Raw genomic sequence first — 19,812 nt, 5'->3', positions numbered from 1 at the left:
GCCACCTCTGGCCTCAAATGGTACCATCCAGTCGGCTACGAGAGAGCAAAACTACTAATGACAATAACAACGATAAGGTTATAATACCAGTCACTGTAATAATATATCCGAGAGTGAAATTCGCATCCGCCAAATCGTAGTAACCACTAGGAATCGCGTTCCCGCATGGCCGCCAGGCGAAGGACTGCAGGGACTGCGGACGCCTCGGCTCTCCTAGCGCCCCTGACCGCCCCTTGTCACTCTCGGGCAGGCAGGGTGGGCGGGGCCCACTGGGAGGGGCGGGGCCTGGCAGGCGGGGCGGGGCGCCGAGCTCACAGCAGAAGGTGGGGCCGAGGGGTAGGAGGGGGTGGACTGGCGGCTGGGCGGGGCGCGCTCGGGCCTCAGCTCCTCACGCGCCGCACTCGCACTCTCATATCCCGCGCCGCCGGGAGGCCTGGCGGCTAGCGCTGTCCGTGATCCGAGGCAGGAGCCGGAGGAGGAACCGCGGGCGCTGAGGTAGGCTTGTGGCCGCCCGCCGCGCGGCCCGGCGCTCTAGCGCCCGGGGTCCGGCCCGCGGGTTGTGGCGAGGCCGGGGGGCGGTGCGCGGAGGCCTGGGCGGGCGGGGCCGGGGCCTGGGGGCGGGGACCGGACTCGCCCGAGGGGCCAGCTGGGCTGGCCCGGCCGCGGAAGTCGGGGTTCGAGGCGGTACGGGCGCCGCCTCATACCCAGCTTGGTCCCGGGCCTTGTCAGCCCGGGAGGTGTGAAAACGGCCTGCCCCGGGGCGCCCACGGACAAGCGGGCGGGGGACGGCCTGGTCCCTCCCACTTTCGGGGCTCCGGGGCCAGTTCACCCGTACAGCCCTCGGGAACTTGTTAATAGGAAAGCTTGGCAGAGAAACAAATGCCAACGTTTTGGAAGAACTGAGAGTCACGTCGTTAGGCGCTGAGGCTTTATTTTCCTTCCCCGCCCCCTGCCCAACCTCGGCCCGACTTGGCCAAAGAAGGATGTGTCACCAGCTCGGGGCCTCGGGCGGGATCCCGGGCCCGGCTGGGAGCGGGAGTACCTGAAACAAAGGTAAACAGGGGCCAGGCAGACCTCGGCCCTGCCCCGTGGCTGCCACTGGGCCGTCCCGGTGGGTCTTACTCCGCGCCGACCCCGGCCGCCGCCTCGGAGGGGCTTTCTCCTTGGGGGACCTCTCGATGGAAACCAGCTGGCCGACGTTGGAATTGATGTTGCATCTGCACTCTGCTGTGCTCACATCATTCCCAATCCTCTGACTCTGGTAAAGCTTAAGGAAACTGTATCCAGTTTTAGTGGTCAGCAAATGTAAGGGAGAATAAATTGCTGTCTGTAAATTATAAGGTATTTTCTTATTAGGAAATGATCTGGAAACACGAAATAAAAGTTTTTTAACATGTAAGCAAGAAAAAGAGTGATTTGTATGCCTTCCAAAATCTGAGGAAGTGTTCCTCCTCAAATCATTTATGTACAAAACTTCGCCCAAACCTTCCGTGCCAGGCGTTTTTCTTTGTTCTTGGTTAGTCTCAGGCCTCAGTTTCTGGAGAGAACACCCACTCCGAGACCCTGAGAATAGCCATACTAGAGTAGAGCGTGTGCTTTCAGCTCAGTAGGCAGCAGGCTTGTGTTACAGTAAAACACTGTTTTCTTTCTTTCTTTCTATTTTAAATTATCTGAACTTAATTTCTTCCAGGAGTATCTATAACTTTTAGTGAAAGCCTTTTAAAAAATCTACAGATTACTCCTAATTTACATGTACAGTTTATTTACATTTATTGCATCCTATCCTCTCTGGCACAAGAACTTAATAGCATGAGATGCTTGTGGAAAAACTTGGATCTTGGGAGCTCAGAAACTGAGTACAGAGGAAAGAAAGTTTTAAAAAAAATGGAGAAGCCCTTTTTAAAAAAAATTGGAGAAATCTTTACCAGAACCAACCTGGCTATTGAGTTCAAAAATTGCTTTATTACAAGTAATCTGAACATTAAGGAGTTAAAGATTTTTTTGTATTCGTATTTGCAAATTTTAAAATGCAGCTGACATTTTGAAGAGTGAATGGCCTATCTGACTTTATCTTAGTCTGAATTAATTTGGCCTTAATATTTTTAGCTGAAACCACTACCCTAAGAGAATGAAAGTTTTGTTTCAGCAAGAAGGGAATAAAGAAGATGAGTAATATCAGGGTATGGGGTACTTGAGGTGGGGGGCGGGTACCTGTTCAAACCATAACTTTGCCTTTAAACACTTCAAGTTACCTCTGGCAGATAATTTACTCTGATATGGTCCCTGCCACCCTTCAACATGCCAGCTTAAAGCTTTACTTCCTCTCAGAAGCTTTTCTTGACATCCTAACCCCACCCCACCACCCCCTGCAAAAAAACACCACCATCTGGAATAGAACTGATCACCGTTTTGGTTATGACCTTCCTCTAAATTAGAGATACGGTTGACATTTTGGACCAGATAATTCTTTTTGTGGAGGCTATCCTGTGCATTATAGGTTGTTTAGCAGCATTCCTGACCTCTAGTTAATAGTCAGGAGTCCCCCTCCACACACACACAATTGTGACAAACAGTCACACAATCCACACAGTTGTAACACTCAAAAATGTTTCCAGACACTTCCAGATGTCCCTTGGAAGGGTCAAAAGCACCCCCACTTGAGAATCACTGTTCTAAATGGACTGCTGTCTTAACACTGATGACAAATGCATTGTCATCATTTGCTTCTGTGTCAGTTTACTCTGCTAGGTTTGAAGGTAAGAGCAGTTATTCATTTGTTCAGCAAACATGTGAGGGAGGGCCCACTTTGCCAGGCAGACATGAATTTAGGTCTGGGAATACAGCAGTAAAAGCCACGGATGTTGTCTCTGCACTCTTGGACCATGTACAGGTACTGTGAGTACCTATAAAAGGGGTACTGACCTAGTTTGGAAACTGGGGAATGTTTCCTTGGGTAATAACCTTTAAGGTGCGGTGGACTGGAGAAAAAAGAGAAGTTACAAGGTGAAGCTTAGGGCGACAGTCTGCAGAATGTCTGCAGCGGGTCCTACTCCCTCCACCAGCTTCCAGTTTTCCCATACCTTCCAAAGTGGTCATCACTGTTAGTAGTTTTATGTATCATTCTAGACATTTTCTGGAATTGTCATTCTAGAAATGTCATTAACATTCAAGCAAACACATATTCTTTCTGTTGTTTACACAAACAGCATACTGGTATACACTGTTCTGTTTCTTGTTTTGTTCTCTTAACGATGTCCTAGAAATCTTTCCATTCTAGTACATAGTGTTCTTATTCTTTTGAATGACTAGTATTCCATTGTATAGATACACCACAGATTATTTAACCATTCCTCTATTGAGGGACATTTAAATTGTTTCCAGTAATTTACTATAAGAAATAGTATTATGCATATGCTAGTTCATATGTGTGTGAATATATTTGTAGGATAAATTCCTAGAAGTGCAATTATTGGGTCAAATATGTATACACACAAACATTTGTAAATATTTGTGGTTGTAAAAGATTATTCTTCTCAAATTGGAGAGAATGAGTGAATGTTGGGAGAAAAATGATTCTAAATTACAGTGTGCTATAGAGTGAATTGCATCCCCCTAAAATTGCTTTTTGAAGCCCTACTCCCTAATGTGACTATATTTGAAGGTAGTATTTAGGAGATAATTAAGGTTAAATGAGGTCATAAGGGTGGGGCCCTAATCCAATAAAATTGGTGGCCTTACAAGAAGAGGAGGAAGGGAAGGCCATGTGAGCACACAGTGAGAATGTAGCCATTTACATGCCAGGCAGAGTCCTTACCAGAAACCAGCCTTGCCAGACATTGATATGGGAGGTCTATCCTCCAGAACTGTAAAACAAATTTCAGTTGTTTAAGCTGTCCAGTCTGTGATATTTTACTGTGGCAACTTGAGCTGGCTAATACTGTCAATCTTTAGGATCCACTGGGGATTGGCTCTGGGACCCTCTTCGATACCAAAATCCATGGATGCTCAAGTCCCTTATATAACATGGTGTAGTACAGTCAGGCCTCCATATCTGCAGGTTTTCATCCATGGATACAGAGGGAAACTACACTGTGGAAAGGTAGAGAAAAACTGGTAGCTGGAACCAAGCTGATAACAGAGGAAATGAGGGGAAGTGGATAGATGCAAGGGATATATTTAGGAGGTATAATCGATAGGATTTGATGAGTGGTATGGTACAAGCAGTGAGAAAGAGACATACATGCATAGGATGAAGCCCAGGCAGGTGAATGGTGCTGGTACCTGAACTAGAGAACATTGGAAGGACAAATGGTTGAGGTAGTTTAAATTACAGTTCACTTTGGGACTGGTGAGAAGTGGAGATGTCACATGAGCATTTGCTAATTCAAATCCAGAGCCCAGAAGAGTGGGATGAACAGGGGATACACATATTTAGGTGTAAATTGAAGGGCATAGATGGAATTAACCAGCAGAGAGGTTGTACACCCTCAGCCCACAGCTGAATCTGCTTTACAGATTTGTGTTTTTCACATACAGTGGTGTTGGTGGTGGTTTAATTTTGAGCTAGTTGCCAATAATTTAAAATGTGAAAATTTCCCATGAAAATCTAGATTTGGGGCTTTTCTTTAAAAATATGAAGATGTAGCACTACTGAGCTGGCTTTCCCATGTGGGAACAATTGAGCACAGCTGATCCCAGCTGCTTTCTAGTCCACCAAAGAGCCTACCACTACCTAAGACTTATTCCTGGCCTGCTTTGTTTATTTTCTTTTCTGAGCCTATAGGCACTTGAGTGTGGAATCCCTGCTGTAGGGAGAGAGTATGGAATAGTGATTCTCATTTTTGTGGCACATGGAAACACTGAATGGTTAAAAAATACTGTTGCTGGAGCCTACCTCAGAAATTTCTTTTTCTGTTTGTTGTTGTTTAGTTGCTAGGTCCTGTCCAACTCTGCAACCCTCCAGACTGTAGCCCTCCAGGCTCCTCTATCCTTGGGATTTTCCAGGCAAAGCATACTGGAATGGGTTGCCATTTTCTTCTCCAGGGGATCTTCCCTACTCAGGGATCAAACCTGAATCTCCTACGTGGCAGGCAGATTCTTTACATCTGGGCCTCTAGGGGAGCCCCGTTTCTGTTTATTTTTTCTGAATTGCAGCTTGGATTTTTAAAGTCCTCAGGTGTTTCCACTGAGCAGTGGAAGCTGAGAACCATCGGTTATAAACTGAGAGGAGGGCTCAGCCCTACCATTTCAAAGTTGGGTCCAGGAATGTAGCCCCAGAAAAGTGATGAGAAGTGGCAAGAGAGGTACAGTGGATGGTAACCTGCTTGCAGTTAAGGTGTGCAAACTTAACCCAAAACATTGAAATTGTTTCTAGTTAGATGCAAGTGTTCCAAACAGCAGGTATACTTACTGTTTGTTTTGCATGTATGCATATATTCTATTCATTACTGCATAAAGTTATACATACAAAAAACAGGCTTTACTTAGTAGGCCATTTAAAGAATTTTCAAGAGTAATTTAAACTGTATTTGATTTTTGTCTTAAAAACTCATTTTCAAATTTAATTCCAGTTTAAGATGTGTCATGAAAGGCAAGCGAAGAGAGTATTTTAAAAAGAGGAGTCCTCAAGTAAAGATGTAGACCGAAAATGATATATTGAATTTAGCAAGATGGAGTCTTTGATCTCAGTAACAACTGCTTTAGATTGAAAAAAGCAGAAACCAGATTGAAGTGAATAGAAAGTAAGGAAATGGAAATTGTGAATGTTGGAAAAATCTTTTGAGAAGTTTACCCAATAGAGGAGTGATGAGGGAGAGGGAGGTGTCTTATATGTCTCTATGGGAGGCGCTTAGCCTGTGTTGTTACCCAAATGCTTCTCCTGACTTTTCAAGGAGGTATCTCAGAGGTGCCTGATTACCCCTCTACCCCATTCCAAGGGGTCTTGTTTGCATTTGTTTTGGAGACTTTGTGCTTGTCCCTGAGGAGGTATTTTTCCAGGACTCTTGAGACTCAGATGTTGTTGATTATGCCCTTAGTCTGTTTCTTATCTGGAAAGCCATCGATCCTAAAGGCCAGCAGCACTCCAGTGACCCTGACATCATCTTTTCAGTGAATTGATGAACAAAGACCAGATTGTCAGCATGTTGAAAATGTAACACTCGGCTTGGTCAGGGAATATGTACCTATGTGTCATTCCTAGGAGTAGTCTTTGCAGCTATTATTTTTTTCAAATTAACTTTATCTTGCAGTTTGGTTTTCCAGTTGCATGCATGTAACATTTCTGATACTTTGAAATCTTTATCACTGATGGTGATTAAAAGGTATGGATATAAATTGGAGGATTAGGCCCTCATTGAGCTCAGAATAAGTGAACACCAAACAAACTGGTTTCCAGAAGGCTGTTTGAATGCTGTTGCCTGAAGACTTTAGGTTAGAGTGACTCTCTGGAGTGAGTTGTCATGCAGATGTTCACTACCAATCTGTCTTTTATCCATTTCTGCCTCATTGGCAGTGGTAATCTGACACAGGAAGGTTTAAAGGTCAGTTTTACACATCATATTTCTAAGAGTTGTGATCTACCAGCAGGATAGAAATCACAGGGGTTGGAAAATGCCAAGGATTGTTAGTGGAAAATGGTATTTATTAGTTGAAGGCATAAGCCCCATTGGCTGTACTCTTTTTGCAAACAGTATCATCTCATAAGGGATTGTCCTTCACAGCTGTCATTGATTCATCAGTTATGTGAATAATGGTTAACTTCTAAATGAAGGATGACTTTGTGATATGAATAGCAGGCCTTGGTTTAAGAAGGTTTACATTGGGAGTCTATGATAAGAAAATATTTTGCTTAGAAACTTTTATGTGCTTAGTCAATTGTAGGAATTCTGTTATCACAAATATAGTTAGGTACTATGCCTGTTGGTTCCCCACGTGGCGCAAGTGGTAAAGACTCTGCCTGCCAGTGCAGGAGACACAAGAAACGTGGATTCAATCCCTGGGTCGGGAAGATCCCCTGGAGAAAGAAATGGCAATTCACGCCAGTTATTTCTTGCCTGGAAAATTCCATGGACAGAGGAGCCTGGTGGGCTACAGTCCATGAGGTCGCAAAGAGTCAGACACGACTGAGCACGTACACACACATACACACACACGATGCGCGCACGCGCACACACACACACACACACTATACCTGATGGTGCTAGATGGAGGGAAAAGTTCACTGCCAAAGTTGTCCAGAGTACCTTTGGTTTATAAAGGAGACAATGGCGGCATGGTAAGAGAATTGAGTCAGTTCTTGGGTGCATGGCCTTAATCTGTCAAGTGTGAGCTGTGTGATTTATTGTTTTTATTGAGTTAAAATTCATGTAACATAAAATTAACTGTTTTAATCATTTTAAAGTATACGATTCAGTGAATCTCAATGCATCTACAGTGTTGAACAACCATCACCATTATCTAATTTCAGAACATTTTTATCATCCCAGAGGGAAACCCTTTACCCATTAAGCAATCACTCCTCATCCCTTTCTCCCCCTATTTCCTGGTGACCACGAGTTTGCTTTCTTTCTCTATGAAGTTGTTTATTCTGGATATTTCATATAAATGGAATCACAGAATATGTGACTTCCTGTGTCTGGCTTCTTTCATTTAGCATGAAGTTTATAAGGTTCGTTCATGTTGTAGCATGTGTTCCTTTCTTTGAATAATAATTCTGTTGAATGGTATACCACATTTTGTTTATCCTTTTATCAGTTGATGGGCATTTCCATTGTTTATACCTTCTGGCTACTGTAAATAGGGCTACCAAGAACATTTGTGTACCAGTTTTTACTTGAATATCTGTTTCAGTGCTTTTGTGTATATACCTGGAGTGGAATTGCTTTACCATATGGTAATTCTATGTTTATCTTTTTGAGTAACCACCATACTGTTTTCCACAGCAACTGCACCATTTTACATTTTCACTATCAGTGTTTGAAAGTTCCAGTTTCTCCATGTCCTCGTCAACACTTGTTATTTTCTGGGTTTGTTTTGGTTTTGGTTATAGCCATCCTAGTGGGTGTGAAGTGATATTTCACTGTGATTTTGATTTGCATTACCTTAATGCTTTGCATCTTTTAATGTGTTTTTTGGCCATTTTATTGGAGATGTCTTTTCAAGTTCTTAGCCTGTTTTTTAATTGGGGTTGTCTGTCCTTTTGTTGTTGTGTAGTTAAGAGTTCTTTATATATTCTGGTTACCAGACCCTTGTCAGATATATGATCCTTCAGCAACTACCAAGAGTCTTCCATTCCATTAATAGTGCCTAGTGAGTCATGACGTAACTAGAGGACTAGTACTCAGCCAGTCACAGGACCCCAGGTGCAAAAGATATTTGGATAGGTTGTACCCATACAGAATTGAAAGTATTTTTTTCTTGTTGAGCATGTACTTGTCAAATTCTGTTACTGTTCCTCTCAAATTTAAGGATAGCTGTTCTAGGTATGTGAGTCATAGTTTTCAATATGAAATAGTTTTCAGGCATTGAAGGAGAATGAAAGCAGTTCTTTTTATTGGACCAAGAATTTCACATTTCATTGTACCAACTTTAAACTTCTAAAACTAAGACTATTTCCTGAATCAGTGGTTAGTGATTTCATTCACTTTAGTCAACAAATATTTATTGAGTTATCACTATGTGCCTGGCACTTTACCAAACACTAGAGATACAGTGCCTTGTGATACAAGCCCAAACTCTCTCTTGACCCTCCTCTTGATCCTTCTCCACATCTGTTCCTCTCTGTTGTCTCACTTACTGAGAGACAGTTAAGTTCCTTTCCTCCAATCTCTCTTGAGCCCTCTCTCTTTGAGTCAGGACTTTACCTTCAACAGTGCTGACTCCAGTGAGTAGGTTTTCAGTCTTTTTCTCGCTTGACCTTTCAACAGCATTTTGCATAGTTGTTTATTCCTTTCTTTGAAATACTTTCCTCATTTAGTTTCCAAAATACTACATTCTCTAGATTTCTTCCTACCTTACTGGTGATTCTTTCTCAGTCTTTTTGCTCATTCCTCATCATCTTCCTGACCTCTGAGAGTTGGAGTGCTGCTTATTCCTGAAACTTCCAATCTTCCTTATCAACCCTATTTCCTTTTCATTTTACCCAGTCTCATGATGTTAAATACATACCAAAGACTACCATTTTTTTTCTCCAAGTTACACCTCTCCTCTGAACCTCATATTCTGTTACCTAAGTGCCTACTTGACCTCTCCATTTGGCTGTCTGACAGGTATCTCAAAACTGAACTCCTGATCTTCCCCTATAAAACCTACTCTTCCCACAGCCTGTCCTGTCTCAGTAAATAGCAGCTCCATTATTCCAGTAGCCCAGGCCAAAAATATTGGCATCATCTCTGACTCGCTTCTCTTTCACCCCACATTGAGTCTATCAGCCAACTCTCTTGGCTCTGCCAAGAGAATGCATCTAGAATTGGTAACATCCCAATATCTCTACTGCTTCTACCTTGTCCAGACCACCATTTATCTCATCTGGATTATTGCCACAGCTTCTTTTCCCTCCTTCTAGCCTTGCTCTCCTGGTAGCTAGAGGGACCCCATTAAAAGTAAGTTCTTGGACCTGGTCAGGACCCTTATGGTGTCTGAGGTTGACTGAATGTTAACATATTAATAAAGGCTAATGTTTTTTGCATACTTACTACTTGCCAGGCACTGTTCCAGGTGCTTTCCTGGATAAAAGTATGAGACCTGTGCAACAACCCTACCAAGTGGATTCTTTACTGCTGAGCCACCTATTGGAAGACAGAAGAACACAGGCAGGAGATCAAACCCTGAGCCTTTGGAGTGGGAGCACTGGCTCCAAGACCCTAGGTTACAAGAGAACTAACCCTATGGAGTATCGAATAGTGATAACTCACACAAAGGAAACAATTTGAATACAAGACCCAGCATCACCTAACCACCAGTGACACCCTGTGCAGGATGCCTCATCTAAACAACAAACAAAACAAAAATACAAGCCAAATCATCAGCAGACAGGATTAGCACCTCACTCAGCCTTGCCCATCAGAGGAAAAACAAACAAAAAAAAACTCAGCACAAATCTTACCCTATATAAAGCTTACACAAACCACTGGACCAACCTTAGGAGAGCAGAAACCAAAAGGAAGAAAGAATTCAACCTTGAAGGCTGGGAAAAGGAGACTTCAAACACAATAAGTTAAAAAAATAATAATGAAAAGGTAGAGAAATATTAACAGAAATGAAGGAACAAACTAGAAACACAGAAGTCCAAATAAATGAAGAGGAAATAGGCAAACCACCTGAAAAAGAATTCAGAATAATGATGGTAAAAGTGATCAAAAACCTTGAAAACAAAATGGAGAAAATGAAAGCATCAATTAACAAAGACCAAGAAGAATTAAAGAATAAACATACAGAGACAACACAATTACTGAAATTAAAAATACTCTAGAAGGAATCAATAGCAAAATATCTGAAGCAGAAGAACAGATCAGTGAGCTGGAAGATAAAATGGTGGAAATAACTTCTGAAGACCAGAATAAATTAAAAAGAATGAAAAGAAATGAGGATAGTCTCAGAGACTTCTGGGACCCTATCAGACAGACCCACATTTGAATTGTAGGGGTCCCAGAAGGAGAACGGAGAAGGCAATGGCAACCCACTCCAGTACTCTTGCCTGGAAAATCCCATGGATGGAGGGGCCTGGTGGGCTGCAGTCCATGGGGTCGCTAGGAGTCAGACACGACTGAGCGACTTCACTTTCACTTTTCACTTTCATGCATTGGAGAAGGAAATGGCAACCCACTCCAGTGTTCTTGCCTGGAGAATCCCAGGGACGGGGGAGCCTGGTGGGCTGCCGTCTATGGGGTCGCACAGAGTCAGACACGACTGAAGCGACTTAGCAGCAGCAGCAGTAGCAGGAGAAGAGAAAAAGAAAGGGTATGAGAAAATTTTTGAAGAGATTATAGTTGAAAATTTCCCCAACATGGCAAAGGAGTCAATCAAGTCCAAGAGGCACAAAGAGGCCCATATAGGATAAACCCAAGGGGAAACACGCCAAGACACATACTAATTAAACTAACAAAGACTAAACACAAAGAAAGAATATTAAAAGCAGCAAGGACGAAGCAACAAGTAACATACATACTTAACTTATGCTTAACAGCTGATCTTTGAGCAGAAACTCTGCAGGCCAGAAGGGAATGGCAGGATATATTTAAAGTACTGAAAGGGAAAAATCTACAACCGAGATTACTGTACCCAGCAAGGACCTCATTCAGAATTGATGGAGAAATCAAAAGCTTTTCAGACAAGCAAAAGTTAAGAGAATTCAGTACCACCAAGCCAGCTTTATACCAAATGTTAAAGGGTCGTATATAGTCAAGAAATACAAGAGAAGAGAAAAGATCTACAACATCAACCCCAAACAATTACAAAAAGGCAATAGGAATATATTCCTATTGATATATATATATATATTATTGATATATATATATATCAATAATTACTCTAAATGTATATGGATTAAATGCTCCAACCAAAAGACACAGACTGGATGAATGGATACAAAAACAAGACCCATCTATATATGCTGTCTACAAGAAACCCACATCAGACCTAAAGACACATATAGACTGAAAGTGAGAGGATGGAAAAATACATTCCATGCAAATGGGAAGCAAAAGAAAGCTGGAGTAGCAATCCTTATATCAGACAAAATAGATCACAAAATAAAGAACATTACAAGAGATAAGGAAGGGCACTACATAATGATCAAGGGATCGATCCAAGAGGAAGACATAACAATTGTAAATATCTATGCACCCAACATAGGAGCACCTCAATACATAAGACAAACACTAATGGGCATAAAAGGAGAAATGGACCATAACACAATAATAGTAGGAGACTTTAACACCCCACTCACACCAATGGACAGATCATCAAAACAGAAATTTAATAAGGAGACATGTATTAAATGATACATTAGATGAGGTGAGTCTCATTGATATCTTCAGGACATTCCATCCAAATGCAGAATACACCTTCTTCTCAACTGCACATGGAACATTCTCCAGGATAGACCACATCTTCAGTCACAAATCAAACCTCAGTAAATTTAAGAAAATTAAAATTATATCAAGCATATTCTCTGACCACAGTGAGACTAGCTATGAGACTAGATATCAATTACAAGAAAAAACTGTAAGAAACAAAAACACATGGAGATTAAACAACACATTTCTAAATAACCAACAGGTTACTGAAGAAATCAAAGGGGAAATCAAAAACTTTCTAGAAACAAATAACAATGAAAACATGACAACTCAAAACCTATGGAATGCAGCAAAGGCAGTTCTAAGAGGTAAGTTTACAGCAATACAGTCCTACCTCAATAAACAAGAAAAACATCGAATAGACAACCTAACTTTACACCTAAAACAACTGGAAAAAGAACAAAGAAAACTCCAAAATTAGTAGAAGGAAAGAAATCATAAAGATCCTAACAGAAATAAATGAAAAAGAAATCAAAGAAACAATAGTAAAGATTAATAAAACTAAAAGCTGGTTCTTTGAGAAGATAAACAAAATTGACAGGCCCTTTGCCAGACTCATCAAGAAAAAAGAATCAAATCAACAAAATTAGAAATGAAAAAGGAGAGGTTACAACAGACAATACAGAAATACAAAGGATTATAAGAGACTATCATGAACAGCTATATGGCAATAAAATAGATAACCTGGAAGAAATGGACAGATTCTTAGAAAAGTTCAATCTTCCAAGACTGAACCAGGAAGAAGTAGGAATTATGAACAACCCAGTTACAAGCACTAAAATTGAAGCTGTGATTTAAAATCTCCCAAAAAAACAAAAGCCCAGGACCAGATAGCTTCACAGGAGAATTCTGTCAAACATTTACAGAAGAGCTAATGCCTATCCTTCTAAAACTCTTTCAAGAAATTGCAGAGGAAGGAACACTTCCAAACTCATTCTTTGAGGCCAGCATCACCCTGATACCAGAACCAGACAACACAAAAAGAGAAAACTACAGGCCAATATCACTGATGAACATAGATGCAAAAATCCTCAACAAAATTTTAGCAAACAAAATTCAGCAACACATCAGAAAGCACATACACCATGATCAACTTGGGTTTATTCCAGGAATGCAAGGATTCTTCAATGTATGTAAATCAATCAATGTGATACACCATATTAACAATTGGTGATAACAATTGAAAGATAAAAACCATATGATCATCTCAGTAGATTCAGAAAAAGCCTTTGACAAAATTCAGCACCCATTTATGATTAAAACTTCAAAAAATGAGCATAGAAGGAACCTACCTCAACATAGTAAAAGCCATATATGGTAAGCCTACAGCAAACATTATTCTCAATGGTGAAAAGCTGAAAGCATTCCCCCTAAGATCAGGAAGAAGACAAGGCTGTCCACTTTGACCACTATTATTCAACATAGTTCTGGAAGTCCTATCTACAGCAGTCAGAGAAGAAAAAGAATTAAAAGGAATCCAGATCAGAAAAGAAGTAGTAAAGCACTCACTGTTTGCACATGACATGATACTGTACATAGAAAACCCTAAATATCATATCAGAAAATTACTAGACCTAATCAGTGAATTTAGCAAAGTTGTAGGATACAAGATCAATACACAGAAATCACTTGCACTTTTATGTACTAACAATGAAAAATCAGAAAGAGAAATTAAGGAAACAATCCCATTCACTGTTGCAACAAAAAGAATTAAGTATCTAGGAATATACTTACATAAGAAGACAAAAGACCTGTACACAGAAAATTATAAGACACTGATGAAAGAAATCAAAGATGACATAAACAGATGGAGAGCTCTTCCATGTTCCTGGGTAGGAAGAATCAATATTATGAAAATGACTACACTACCAAACAAACTACAGATTCAGTGCAATACCTATCACATTACCAATGGCATTTTTACAGAAGTAGAACAAAAAATTTCACAATTCATGTGGAAACACAAAAGCCCCCAAATAGCCAAAGAAGTCTTGAGAAAAAAGAATGGAGATGGAGGAATCAACCTTCCTGAACTTCAGATTATATTACAAAGCTACAGTCATCAAGACAGTATGGAATTGGCACAAAAACAAAAATACAGACCAATGGAAAAAGATAGCCCAGAAATAAACCCATGCATCTGTGGGTACCTTATTTTTGACAAAGAAGGCAAGAATATACAATGGGCCAAAGACAACCTCTTCAATAACTGGTGCTGGGAAAACTAGACAGCTGTGTAAAAAAGAATGAAATTAGAACCCTTCCTAACACCATACACAAAGATAAACTCAAAATAGATCAAAGACCTAAATGTAAGACCAGAGACTGTAAAACTCTTAGAGAAAAACATAGGCAGAACATGCAATGACATAAATCAAAGCAAGATCCTCTATGACCCACCTGCTAGAGTAATTGAAATAAAAACAAAAGTTAGCAAGTGGGACCTGATTAAACTTAAAAGCTTTTGCATAGTAAAGGAAACTATAAGCAAGGTGAAAAGACAGCCCTCAGAATGGGAGAAAATAATAGCAAATGAAACAACTGACAAAGGATGAATTTCCAAAATATACAAGAAACTTATACAACTCAGTGCCAGAAAAACAAACAACCCAATCAAAAAGTGGGGAAAAGACCTAAACATACATTTCTCCTAAGAAGATATACAGATGGCTAACAAACACATGAAAAGATGTTCAACATCATTCATTATTAGAGAAATGCAAATCAAAACTATAATGAGATATCACCTCATACCAGTCAGAATGGCCATCATCAAAAAGTCTACAAACAATAAATGCTAGAGAGGGTGTGGAGAAAAGGGAATGCTCTCGCACTGTTGGTGGGAATGTAAATTGATACAGCCACTATGGAAGATGGTATGGAGATTCCTTAAAAAACTAGGAATAAACCACCATATGACCCAGCAATCCCACTTGTAGGCATATACACTGAGGACATCAAAATTGAAAAAGACACATGTATCCCATTGTTCATTGCAGCAATATTTACAATAGCTAGAACATGGAAGCAACCTAGATGTCTATCAACAGATGAATGGATAGAGAAGTTGTGGTACATATATACAATGGAATATTACTCAGCCATAAAAAGGAACACACTTGAATCAGTTCTAATGAGGTAGATGAACCTAGAACCTTTTATACAGAGTGAAGTGAGTCAGAAAGAGAAAGATAAACATTGTATTCTAACACACATATCCGGAATCTAGAGAAATGGTCAGAGAAGGCAATGGCACCCCACTCCATTACTCTTGCCTGGAAAATCCTGTGGACAGAGGAGCCTGGTAGGCTGCAGTCCATGGGGTCGCTAGGAGTCAGACACGACTGAGCGACTTCACTTTGACTTTTCACTTTCATGCATTGGAGAAGGAAATGGAAACCCAGTGTTCTTGCCTGGAGAATCCCAGGGATGGGGGAGCCTGATGGACTGCTGACTATGGTATTGCACAGTTGGACACAAATGAAGCAACTTAGCAGCAGCAGCAGCAGAGAAATGGTACTGAAGAATTCATGTACAGTGGCAGTGGAGAAACAGATATAGGGAATAGACTTATGGACATGGGAAGAAGGGAGGAGAGGATGAAATGTATGGAAAGAGTAACATGGAAACTACATTACCATGTGTAAAATAGATGGGCTTCTCAGGTGGCTCAGAAGATAGCCAATGGGAATTTGCTGTATGGTTCAGGAAACTCAAACGGGCTCTATATCAATCTAGAGGGATGGGATGGGCAGAAGATGGGAGGGAGGTTCATAAGGGAGGGGATATATGTATATGTTTGGCTGATTCTGATAGAGTGCCTGATGAATTATGGACTGAGGTTCGTGACATTGTACAGGAGACAGGGATCAAGACCATCCCCATGGAAAAGAAATGCAAGAAAGCAAAATGGCTGTCTGGGGAGGCCTTACAAATAGCTGTGAAAAGAAGAGAAGCAAAAAGCAAAGGAGAAAAGGAAAGATATAAGCATCTAAATGCAGAGTTCCAAAGAATAGCAAGAAGAGATAAAGCCTTCCTCAGTGATCAATGCAAAGAAATAGAGGGAAAAAACAGAATGGGAAAGACTAGGGATCTCTTCAAGAAAATTAGAGAGACCAAGGGAACATTTCATGCAAATATGGGCTTGATAAAGGATAGAAATGGTATGGACCTAACAGAAGCAGAAGATATTAAGAAGAGGTGGCAAGAATACACAGAAGAACTGTACAAAAAAGATCTTCACAACCAAGATAATCATGATGGTGTGATCACTGACCTAGAACCAGACATCCTGAAATGTGAAGTCAAGTGGGCCTTAGAAAGCATCACTACGAACAAAGCTAGTGGAGGTGATGGAATTCCAGTTGAGCTATTTCAAATCCTGAAAGATGATGCTGTGAAAGTGCTGCACTCAATATGCCAGCAAATGTGGAAAACTCAGCAGTGGCCACAGGACTGGAAAAGGTCAGTTTTCATTCCAATCCCAAAGAAAGGCAATGCCAAAGAATGCTCAAACTACCTCACAGTTGCACTCATCTCACACGCTAGTAAAGTAATGCTCAAAATTCTCCAAGCCAGGCTTCAGCAATACGTGAACCATGAACTTCCAGATGTTCAAGCTGGTTTTAGAAAAGGCAGAGGCACCAGAGACCAAATTGCCAACATGCACTGGATCATGGAAAAAGCAAGAGAGTTCCAGAAAAACATCTATTTCTGCTTTATTGACTATGCCAAAGCCTTTGACTGTGTGGATCACAATAAACTGTGGAAAATTCTGAAAGAGATGGGAATACCAGACCACCTGCCCTGCCTCTTGAGAAATTTGTATGCAGGTCAGGAAGCAACAGTTAGAACTGGACATGGAACAACAGACTGGTTCCAAATAGGGAAAGGAGTTCGTCAAGGATGTATATTGTCACCCTGCTTATTTAACTTATATGCAGAGTACATCATGAGAAATGCTGGGCTGGAAGAAGCACAAGCTGGAATCAAGATTGCTGGGAGAAATATCAATAACCTCAGATATGCAGATGATGCCACCCTTATGGCAGAAAGTGAAGAGGAACTAAAAAGCCTCTTGATGAAGGTGAAAGAGGAGAGTGAAAAAGTTGGCTTAAAACTCAATGTTCAGAAAACGAAGATCATGGCATCTGGTCCCATCACTTCATTGGAAATAGATGGGGAAACAGTGGGAACAGTGTCAGACTTTATTTTTTTGGGCTCCAAAATCACTGCAGATGGTGACTGCAGCCATGAAATTAAAAGACGCTTACCCCTTGGAAGAAAATTTATGACCAACCTAGATAGCATATTCAAAAGCAGAGACATTACTTTGCCAACAAAGGCCCGTCTAGTCAAGGCTATGGTTTTTCCAGTAGTCATGTATGGATGTGAGAGTTGGACTGTGAAGAAGGCTGAGCGCCGAAGAATTGATGCTTTTGAACTGTGGTGTTGGAGAAGACTCTTGAGAGTCCCTTGGACTGCAAGGAGATCCAATCAGTCCATTCTGAAAGAGATCAGCCCTGGGGTTTCTTTGGAAGGAATGATGCTAAAGCGGAAACTCCAGTACTTTGGCCACCTCATGCAAAGAGTTGACTCATCGGAAAAGACTCTGATGCTGGGAGGGATTTGGGTCAGGAGGAGAAGGGAACGACAGAGGATGAGATGGCTGAAAGGCATCATTGACTCGATGGACATCAGTTTGAGTGAACTCTGGGAGTTAGTGATGGACAGGGAGGCCTGGCGTGCTGCGATTCATGGGGTCGCAAAGAGTCAGACACAACTGAGCAACTGAACTGAACTGATGGCTGATTCATGTTGAGGTTTGACAGAAAACAACAAAGTTCTTTAAAGCAATTATCCTTCAATTAAAAAAAACTTTTTAAAGTAAGTTCTCTGATATGAGGTTTTACACTTACCTACAAGGCCCTGAATAATCGAAACCCCCTTTTACTTATCTGATATCATCTCCTACTACTCTCCCCTGTGCTTACTTTGTCCCAGTCACCAATGTACCTTGTACTTCCTTCAACAAAGCAGGGACATCCCTCCCTCAGGACCTTTGCTCTCCCGTAATGTCTACAAAGCTCCTTCTCTCGAGTCTTTGCTTAAGTTCATTTTCCCCAGCATTCAATTCCCTTTCAAATTCTTCCCAGAGCCCTCAGTAGTCTGAGTGTTCCTCAAGATCGAGCACTGAGGCTATTTCTCTCCCTTCTGTTTGTTGATCCGTCTTTAAGCTTTCTTTTGAACAAGTCCCCCAGTTCTATTTTGTTTTTTTAAGCAGTTTGAAAACTGCTTGTCTGTGAGGTTAGAAATAAAAAGCAGAGATTAGTGTCTGTGAATGGGTTTGTCATTATGAACTTAGAAATCATAGCCAAAGCACTGAGCCCTTCCATTTTGTGATCACAGACATATTTCCTATTTCACAGCCTTAAGGATGGAGCCCTTTATTTTCTTGGGCTCCAAAATCATTGCAGATGGTGACCACAGCCATGAAATTAAAAGACGCTTGCTCCTTGGAAGAAAAGCTATGACAAACCTGGACAGCATATTAAAAGCAGAGACATTACTTTGCCAACAAAGGTCTGTCTAGTCAAAGCTATGGTTTTTCCAGTAGTCATGTATGGATGTGAGAGTTGGACCTTAAAGAAGGCTGAGCACTGAAGAATTGGTGTTTTGAACTGTAGTGTTGGAGAAGACTCTTGAGAGTCCCTTAGACTGCAAGGAGATCAAACCAGTCAGTCCTAAAGGAAATCAACCCTGAATATTCATTGAAAGGAATGATGCTGAAGCTCCAATACTTTAGCCACCTGATGTTAAGAACTGCCTCGTTAGAAGACCCTGATGGTAGGAAAGATTGAAGGCAGGAGAAGGGGACTACAGAATATGAGATGGTTGGATGGCATCACCAACTTGGTGGGCATGAGTTTGAGCAGGCTCCGGGAAATGGTGAAGGACAGGGAAGCCTGGTGTGCTGCATTCCATGAAGTTGAATCCTGCTGTGAGGGCTGATGTAATGCTGGTTTCAGCATTTCTACCATTGCCAGTCCCCGCTCAAGCACTGTGGCTCAGATATCAGCATTTTGTCTTCTCTCAGCATGGTATGTCTTAGCAATCTTGGCATTCTCCTGGCATTCTAGTTGGGACCTCTTTCCTATGGCAGGCTCTGCTTATGAGTGGGGTTTCATTCAGTGTTGGCAGCAGTATTGGAATCCACATTCCACAGTATTGGAATCCACATGTATAAGCAGTTATGTGCATACGTGCTAAGTCACTTCAGTCATGTCTGACTCTTTGTGACCCAGTGGACTGTGGTCTGCCAGGCTCCTCTGTCCATGGAATTCTCCAGGCAAGAATACTGGAGTGGGTTGCCATTCCTGTGTCCAGGGTATCTTCCCAACACAGGGATCAAACCTGGCTCTCCCACATTGCAGGCAGATTCTTTACCTCCTGAACCACTAGGGAAGCCCCTAGATGAGCTAATTTCCCAGATGACAAATAAGTAGATAAATAATGTAATTTCAGATAGTGGTAATAGTGCTATGAAGAAAATTAAGTAGGGCTGTTCCCCTAATGATGAACCCTCAGGTTGTTTCCAGTGTTTCCCCTTTCAAGCGTTACTGCAGTAAACATTCTTGTCCTTATGCAAATGTATGAATGTTTATATTGTATAGACTCTGAAAGATGGAATTACCAGGTCATATAACCATATAATCAAAATTTTAACAGATAATGCCAA

The 19,812-nt window shown here is 41.3% G+C and overlaps 1 protein-coding gene across 5 annotated transcripts in view; it reads left to right on the top strand.

Annotated features, from left to right (window-relative positions):
- The first annotated feature begins 346 nt into the window (after window positions 1-346).
- Window positions 347-19,812, top strand: part of PPP2R3A (protein phosphatase 2 regulatory subunit B''alpha) — a 224,869-nt gene continuing 205,403 nt past the window's right edge. For 4 of the 5 annotated variants that reach the window (XM_055569615.1, XM_055569613.1, XM_055569612.1 and 1 more), the window contains exon 1: window positions 347-495. The gene's annotated coding sequence lies outside the window, so the exon portion shown is untranslated. Of the gene's footprint in view, window positions 496-3,400; window positions 5,336-19,812 lie in introns of those variants that run through there. The other variant, XM_055569614.1, reaches the window with a different exon arrangement.

Source organism: Bubalus kerabau, chromosome 2 (assembly GCF_029407905.1).
Source record: "Bubalus kerabau isolate K-KA32 ecotype Philippines breed swamp buffalo chromosome 2, PCC_UOA_SB_1v2, whole genome shotgun sequence".
Classification (NCBI taxonomy): Eukaryota; Metazoa; Chordata; class Mammalia; order Artiodactyla; family Bovidae; genus Bubalus; species Bubalus kerabau.
Note: the sequence above shows the minus strand (reverse complement) of the source record. Positions and strands in the feature narration are given on the sequence as shown.